The 7,271-nt window shown below is 37.3% G+C and overlaps 1 protein-coding gene across 9 annotated transcripts in view; it reads left to right on the forward strand.

The window, feature by feature from the left end:
* Positions 1 to 7,271, forward strand: part of LOC117168109 (matrix metalloproteinase-14) — a 518,894-nt gene that overhangs the window by 197,789 nt on the left and 313,834 nt on the right. The window lies entirely within an intron of this gene.

A 7,271-nucleotide genomic window follows, 5' to 3' on the forward strand; every position in this document is an offset into this window, starting at 1 on the left:
TCGAGCAACTTTAAAATTGGAAACTTTTAGTAATATTTCGTGAAAAAAATTCAAGAATAAGTATGGAGGTGTCATCGAAAGTAATTGCTAATTGCTACCTCAAAATTCAGATTCCCCGGAAAAATCTCATACGAAAATTCCGACCGGAAGTTAATGCAGATAGATCCAATGCGATAGATCGGCGGAATCTCGGGCCTTTTAGGAACGCATGCTCTGTGGTGCGAGAAACACCCAGAGCTATCGCACTTTCCGCATCAACGTCAGCGAAACCATGTAAAACAACTCAAAAAAAGGGGCTATGTAAGGAAGCGCCTACTCTACCACAGCCAGAACAAGGCGGCAACAGAGAAAGAGAGACAATACTAAGACCAACGGTGGGCAGGCATCCGATAGAGGAAGAGCGATGCTTTATGACCCGGAGGAACATGAACACCCAGGTTTCTCTCAAACCTAAAGATCTGGCTAAAATGGATGACGAACTTTGTGGACATTTTTCCGAAAAATCCGACCTCAGGATTATCAATCGTTGTGTGTATAATGCAGCGAAAGCTTTGCCCGATGCGAACCGTAAAACGAAAGCAACTGTTGATTATAAGACCAAAAGACGCATGCATCAACTCGCCATAAAGATAGTTTGAGGAAAACATTATTCTAAAATCCTCCAGTTACTGTCGACCATCCGTCAAAACCAGAGGAGGTTGAAGTATGTCGGAGAGAAGTCTAAGATTAAGAGAACATAAATAACTTCAAGAAGCTCTGTCATGCCCTCATAATGCATGAAGAAGAATGCCCGACCACCAATACCCAGCAGGTGAAAATAATATTAAGAGGTATGAAGAAAAGTTGCGCGCCGCGTCCAAATAGTCTCAAGACATTCTGGTGGAAGAAGTTTCCTTTAACCCATCTGTATCTTGCCCGTATTTTCACTTCATATTTAAAGTCAGAAAAGCCTACTTCGGAGTGGTTGTTAGAAGGGCACACAACACTCTTGCTGAAAATGGGCAACTTAGCTGACCCGAAGAATTACAGGCCAATTACTTGTCTGAAGACACTGTATAAGATACTCGCAGCTATCCAAAATGATAGGATTGTTCAGACAATCGGACCTGTGTGGCAAGAAATGTATAAACAACGCGGATCAAAGAGAGGCGTAGCAGGATGTCGGGAGAACTTGGTCATCGATAGCTGTGTCTGCAAAGATGCAGCATACTAATAGCGTGACCTATCGATGGCCTACATTGATTCCCGGAAAGCTTTCAATTCGACCACATATACACTTATCATCTGTCTCTTAGAAAGCTCAATGGTTCATTCGCAGATCGTGGGGTGCTTTGAAAACTTGATGCCGCTTTGAAAAACGTACTCACTCCAGAAAGTTCGGATTAAGAAAGCACAGGTGAAAAACTTCCGTGAACAGCTCCTCGATAAGAGAATACACGGCATTTTTCACAGAAATGTGAAGGATCAGTCAATGTCATGTCAGCTAACTTTTGCTTTCCTTGAATCACCCGGATTGAAGTCGGGCACGGAGGTTTACATATTAGCACGTGAAGATGGTGTCATTTCCACCTTAACATAACGTCGCCACATTTTAAGTCAACACATTCGCTATGATAACTGTAGGGCGTGCCATGCACACTCGGAGCATTTAAGACACATATTATCTAGTTTTCCCATTCATGCGAGAAAGACCTACATAAAAAAAATACGCACAATGCGGCATCAAGAGTGCTTTATTACGATCTCTGTCACTCTTACGAGATGAATCTTAATATCCCTCCGCTAATTGTTCCTAGGAAAATAGATTCAATTGTCGATAATGAGAAGTGCCGCATATACTGAAACTTTATATTCAGCACAATTGTTTCTGTTGCACACTCGACACCTGACATAGTTCTTCTTGACTTCGAGAAGGGAACCATGTTCTTTATCGAATTTTCGGCACTCGCTGATAAAAACATAATAGCCAAGGAAAATGAAAAGAAAGAGAGGTATGGAGATCTTATAAGGGAGTTGCGACGATTGTACCCGGAATATTCTGTTAAACTTATCGTCCTTATATTCTCCGCTCTTGGAGGTGGCAAGCTTTCACTGGTCAATAGCCTGAAGAGCATTCCTACGTGTGAACAATATTGTAAAACATATTTAGAGGTGATAATTAAAATAATTTCTTGTTTATAACTGGTCAATTTTATTTAAAATGGTGCCTGAGAGACTCTCAGTCCATAGGAAATATTATGTTTAAATAAGTACACCTGGTAGTCAACCAAAATGCATTGATCCGTCTTCTGGGCGGATTTAATTGTAAGTTTGAATTAGTAATTGCCTTCATTTCTGCTGGACGACTTAAAGGCAACTACTAATTCAAATCAGTTATTAACAAGGAATTATTTTAATTATCATATTTAAATATATATTCCACCCTGGTCAATACCATGAAATCTTATATATCTAATATGCTAAAACACTTACGGGAAAAATGTAGAAAGTGATCGTCCTTGGGTCGCCCCGTGTCCTCAGGGTGCACCAGACTGGTATCGAGTGCAGTTATCCAGATATACACCTGCTCCCAGAGAAATAAATAACTTTCGAAACACTCGTTGAGTGTTTAAAGCTTAAGAGGATGCTTTTTTTCTTGAGCAGTTTGTTTTATTTTTATAATTTTTCGTCATATCAACAAACATGTTAAAATTTATACCTTGATTCGCTTAAACATGGGAACTTCTCGACTGTACATAATGTTTACGTACCTAGTGGCCGTCCATAAAATACATCCGCAGTTGGAGCCGGGGGAGGGGGGCAAAAGCAGAAAAAGTGTACAAGAAGGGAGGGGGGATCAGTCCATTTTCGTAGGTCCACTTTTTCAAATTCAATCATTTGCATTTTATGAAGGTATATTTCTCAAAATGCCTATATCTGGTATGACCAGATGGGCTTTTAAGTAGTTTTTCAAAGGAAGTTCAATATTTGATCATAAGAATAAATTTTTCTCAAATTGACCAGGGCTTTAATCTCTTATAATTTCATAATGATGAAAAAAAGTAAAAATATGTAAAAGGGACGGGGGGGGGGTTTCCTGCGTTTGGACGATCTTTGAGGCGCGGGAGTTCTGGAAATCGGACAAAAATGGACAAGCATGGGAGGGAGAATTCTAAAATTCCGTAAATTTTTCGGACGTCTTTTATAGGTGGCCCCTTATTTTTATAAAACTTGTTTCGTTTCAATAATTTTCAATACTTATAAACTTCAAAGCATTACAGTGATTTGTTTGTAATTCGTATGAGTTTATGCTATTTAATACCATTCAATTATACTTCGCGAACCTTAAAATTGTATGACATGCAATGCCTTCTCACGAACCAAGTATCGGACCGCGTTAATTCCATTTAATCCTGTCGGCAAAATATTGAATAGAATCAATTTCGGTCAATACAATTTAATTATTTTTCAGACACACTGAAATCACCCTCTTTAAAGATAATATAAATTTACGAACATCTGTTTTCACTCTAAAAAATTTTTGGTATTCCATGTCTCGATATTTTTTCAATATATAGATAACTATATTTATTAACCTTATATTTAAGTTTTTAAAAATAAATTATTATTGTTCACAGGCTTGAAAAGGGACGATATGAGTATATTGGTGGCACACCCATGTATCGTTTTGAAGACATTATGTTTTGTATTCGAGGGCAACGCTAGGTGGCGCCGAGTGTCAGTATAATTCAATGCGCATGTGCAACCACAATATTTTCAATCATTTTGACATCTTGAAAATAAACATTAGTTGAAGTTTCAAATTGAATTTGTCATCATTGAATTTCTTGTTATATAAAAATGTCTAAAAGTCGTAATGTGCCCAGTGGGCACACGCATTGAAGAACATCCTTTGAACGGCTTAGAAATTTCCTAAGTCAGTCCATATAACGTTCCATAAAATTACAATGTTCCAGAGACGTTATAAAGACGTATTTCGAACATCAAACGTTTTTAGAACATAATTTGGCCTGACTTAGGACATTTTTTAAAACGTTCAATGTACGTCTTTTGACTTGTACGTCCATGAAACGTTTTTAGGGCGTTCCAATTACATTCTAAAAATGTTTGCCCACTGGGATTACCTGCTAATTTAAGAAAATGTGTTGATTAGTAAGTATTGAATAAAAAAAGAAGTTTCTATTTGCTTGATTAGAGGTTATGTCAGCATCAAGGTCAGTATCCAGATTAGTTCAAGGTCAAACCCACAAAATTCATCGCTGACTAACTAAACCAGGGTACTTTTAGGTTTAAGTGGACATCTTAAAATGAAGTTTAAGAGGTTTTAATGGTAAATTTTGGAAAAACCTGAAGAGCTTTTATGTGGGGTCTGTTCTGTTTAGAAATTGTACCCCTTGTTCCCATTCAAGAATTCCGTAGTATTAAGTACTTTTTGAATAAATTAAATTTGAACTCGCTTAATACAACGTGAGAAACGCTTTAAATTCAGTTCAAGTGGTTTCAGTGTTACCCATTCTGATCCACGTTAAGGTACTACTTCTTTCAGAACTTACCCGTTATAGAAACGGGGGCGCCAATGACAAGTTTATGTGATGTTTAAAGTATGATGCCACATGTAAATAAAAATATGATGCTCGTTTAAAACGACTTATTTCTTTCTGAAGAATGCGTCTTTTTTTACTCAAATGATCTTCGAATAACCTTTCTTTTATGAACGGTCTTCATATCCGTTTTAAGGCACCAGCAATAGTCAGACATCATATGAGTATCCCATACACCTTGATATCTATGCTCCACATCTTTCAAGTCCTGATGGAACACTGGTGTTTCGAAAATCCACACTGCAGTTCCAGAATTATTTTGTGATTTTTAAATCTCCACAAAGCTGCCATTTGTGCCTATTTTAATTCAATTTATGGAGAAGAAACTGAAAGAGTTATAGACGATTTTATGAGTAGTCGCCACTCGTTAGCATTATAAGGTATCAAGAAATGCTTTTAAATTTTTCAACTAAACCCTTCACATTATTACAATATACTAAGTCTCCTACCGAAGAAAAAATTTTCTAAAAGGTCTATCTCGATCACGGTAAAAACTAATCTTAGTGTTAGGTGTTAAACAATTCTTCTTTCAGACTTGATGCTACGAGTTCTGCGCTTTCCTTAGAAAGACCTAGATCTCAAATTAGATCGCTTAGTTCTTCTTGGTTAAAGTAAACTTTTTTTCATTTCACTATCCGATGCGGACTCTTTCGCTAGATCAGCTTCTCTACCTTTTTGATTTTCTGCCTTTTCCATGCCTTTTCAGTTGTTTAAATTGTCCTGATTATTGCATTGATATGTTTCCATAGAACTATCTCTTTCAATGTTTCTGGTGTATACTGGATACATAACGGAATCAATGGCACGGTAAATCAACACATGTAAATTCTTTGAATTAAAACCTTCAGTCCTACATATGCAAAAGTAACAATTCGTTTCATGACTCGAAGGTTTACTCAAAATCACAGGCAGAGAGATACGAAGTTTTTTTTTCATTGTTTTTGCAATGTCTGGTAATGTCACTTAGACAAGTCGCAGAAAAGATATGAGCAATCCAAGAATGATCAAGACTTTCTTTTACGCCACCATAACAATTAATCTACATATTTTTTGCAGCATCTGTTGAAGACCTTCTATTTTTGGGTATAATGTATCTACCACATACGACACAAAATCTTCCTCGACTGTCACAAGGTGGCATGGTGAAAGAAACAAGGTGGTTTGAAGGGATATTTCCAAACAATGAAACTACTTAAAATTTATACCGGTTACAAACTTCAGTAAACCTACTTATGAACAAAATTAATTCTAAAAAAGATTGATCGCAAATATAAATCCAGCAGTGAGACTAGTGTTCACCTATATAAAAACTTGAGAAAAGTTGCCCTTAATAATCAATTTTTACTAAGCGAAATAGATTTCTACGACGCATCCTGTATAAAACTTTACTAGTGATGTTAAATATTGAAATCACCAACAATGTAGAGGATTATACCTCTGTAAACAATTCAACAAAAGCTACTTTTTCTTAATGTTTGTAACAGTACCATAACCAAACTATAAACTATAACGCTTGTTGACTGCTACTTACAGCTGATGCCTTCGAAGTGTTGCATTCAACAGGCGTTGAAGATGTCATACTTTCTAAAACATTTTATCGTTGCAAAAGTAAACTATTGCGAATAATCCATGACATTCGAATAGCAATTTTACCGTAGAATCTCTTAACCTTCATTTTAAGATATCCACTTAAACCTAAAAGTACCCTGGTTTAGTTAGTCAGCGATGAATTTTGTGGGCTGGACCTTGAACTAATCTTGATACTGACCTGATAGCGTCAAACGGACATCGGATTTAAATTCAGCGACGACTTAAACCTAAACGTAACCTGATGCAGTTAGTTAGCGATGATTTTGGTAGGTTGGACCTTGAACTGACCTTGATACACTCCTGATAGCGTCAAACGGACGTCGGATTCGATCTCAGCTACCACTTAAACATTAACGTACGCTGATTTAATTGGATCGCGATGAATTTTGTAGATTTGACCTTAAGCTGACCTTCATACTGACCAGCTGGTGTCAAGCGAACACCATATTAGAATTCAGCGACCGCATGAACCTAAAGGTACCCTGCTTTAGTTGTTTAGCGGTGATTTTTGTAGTTTTGACCTTGAACTGACCTTGATACTGACCTTCTGGTGTCAAACGGACTCCGCTTAGGCGGTTTGTGGTCCAGTCTTATAATTGTCTAACTTTTCTGTGATTACAGCTGGCCCTACCCAATTAGGCGAGAGTTTGTTTTGTTTTCGGTGATTTATAAGTCTTATAATTTCGTTTTTCACAACTCGATCAATTCAGAATACCTCAAGCTTGGTGAGGTGGCAAGAAATGAAGGCGAAATAGCTTCTCTGCCGAAAGTGAGTTGAAGCGGAGTGCAACCAGTACCTTCATGCTTTATACCGTTGTGAGCAGGTTGTGCGCAGGTTGTGCGAAGGTTGTGAGCAGGTCATGCTTTATACTGTTGTGACGCTCGTTTCCCGTTCATTTTGGTTATCTTCGATGCTCGTTTTAACAAATTTCCAATTGTTCAATGTGATTTTTCAAGTGATCCATTGCTTTGAGGGTGATAAGCAGTTGTCCAAAAGTACTGTATTCTGAATAAGTTTTCGAAGTGATGAATTAATTGTGAAACAAAGTTTCGTCCATGGTCTGTTAGTACACTTTTGGG

This window comes from Belonocnema kinseyi, chromosome 2, assembly GCF_010883055.1.
Source record: "Belonocnema kinseyi isolate 2016_QV_RU_SX_M_011 chromosome 2, B_treatae_v1, whole genome shotgun sequence".
NCBI lineage: Eukaryota > Metazoa > Arthropoda > Insecta > Hymenoptera > Cynipidae > Belonocnema > Belonocnema kinseyi.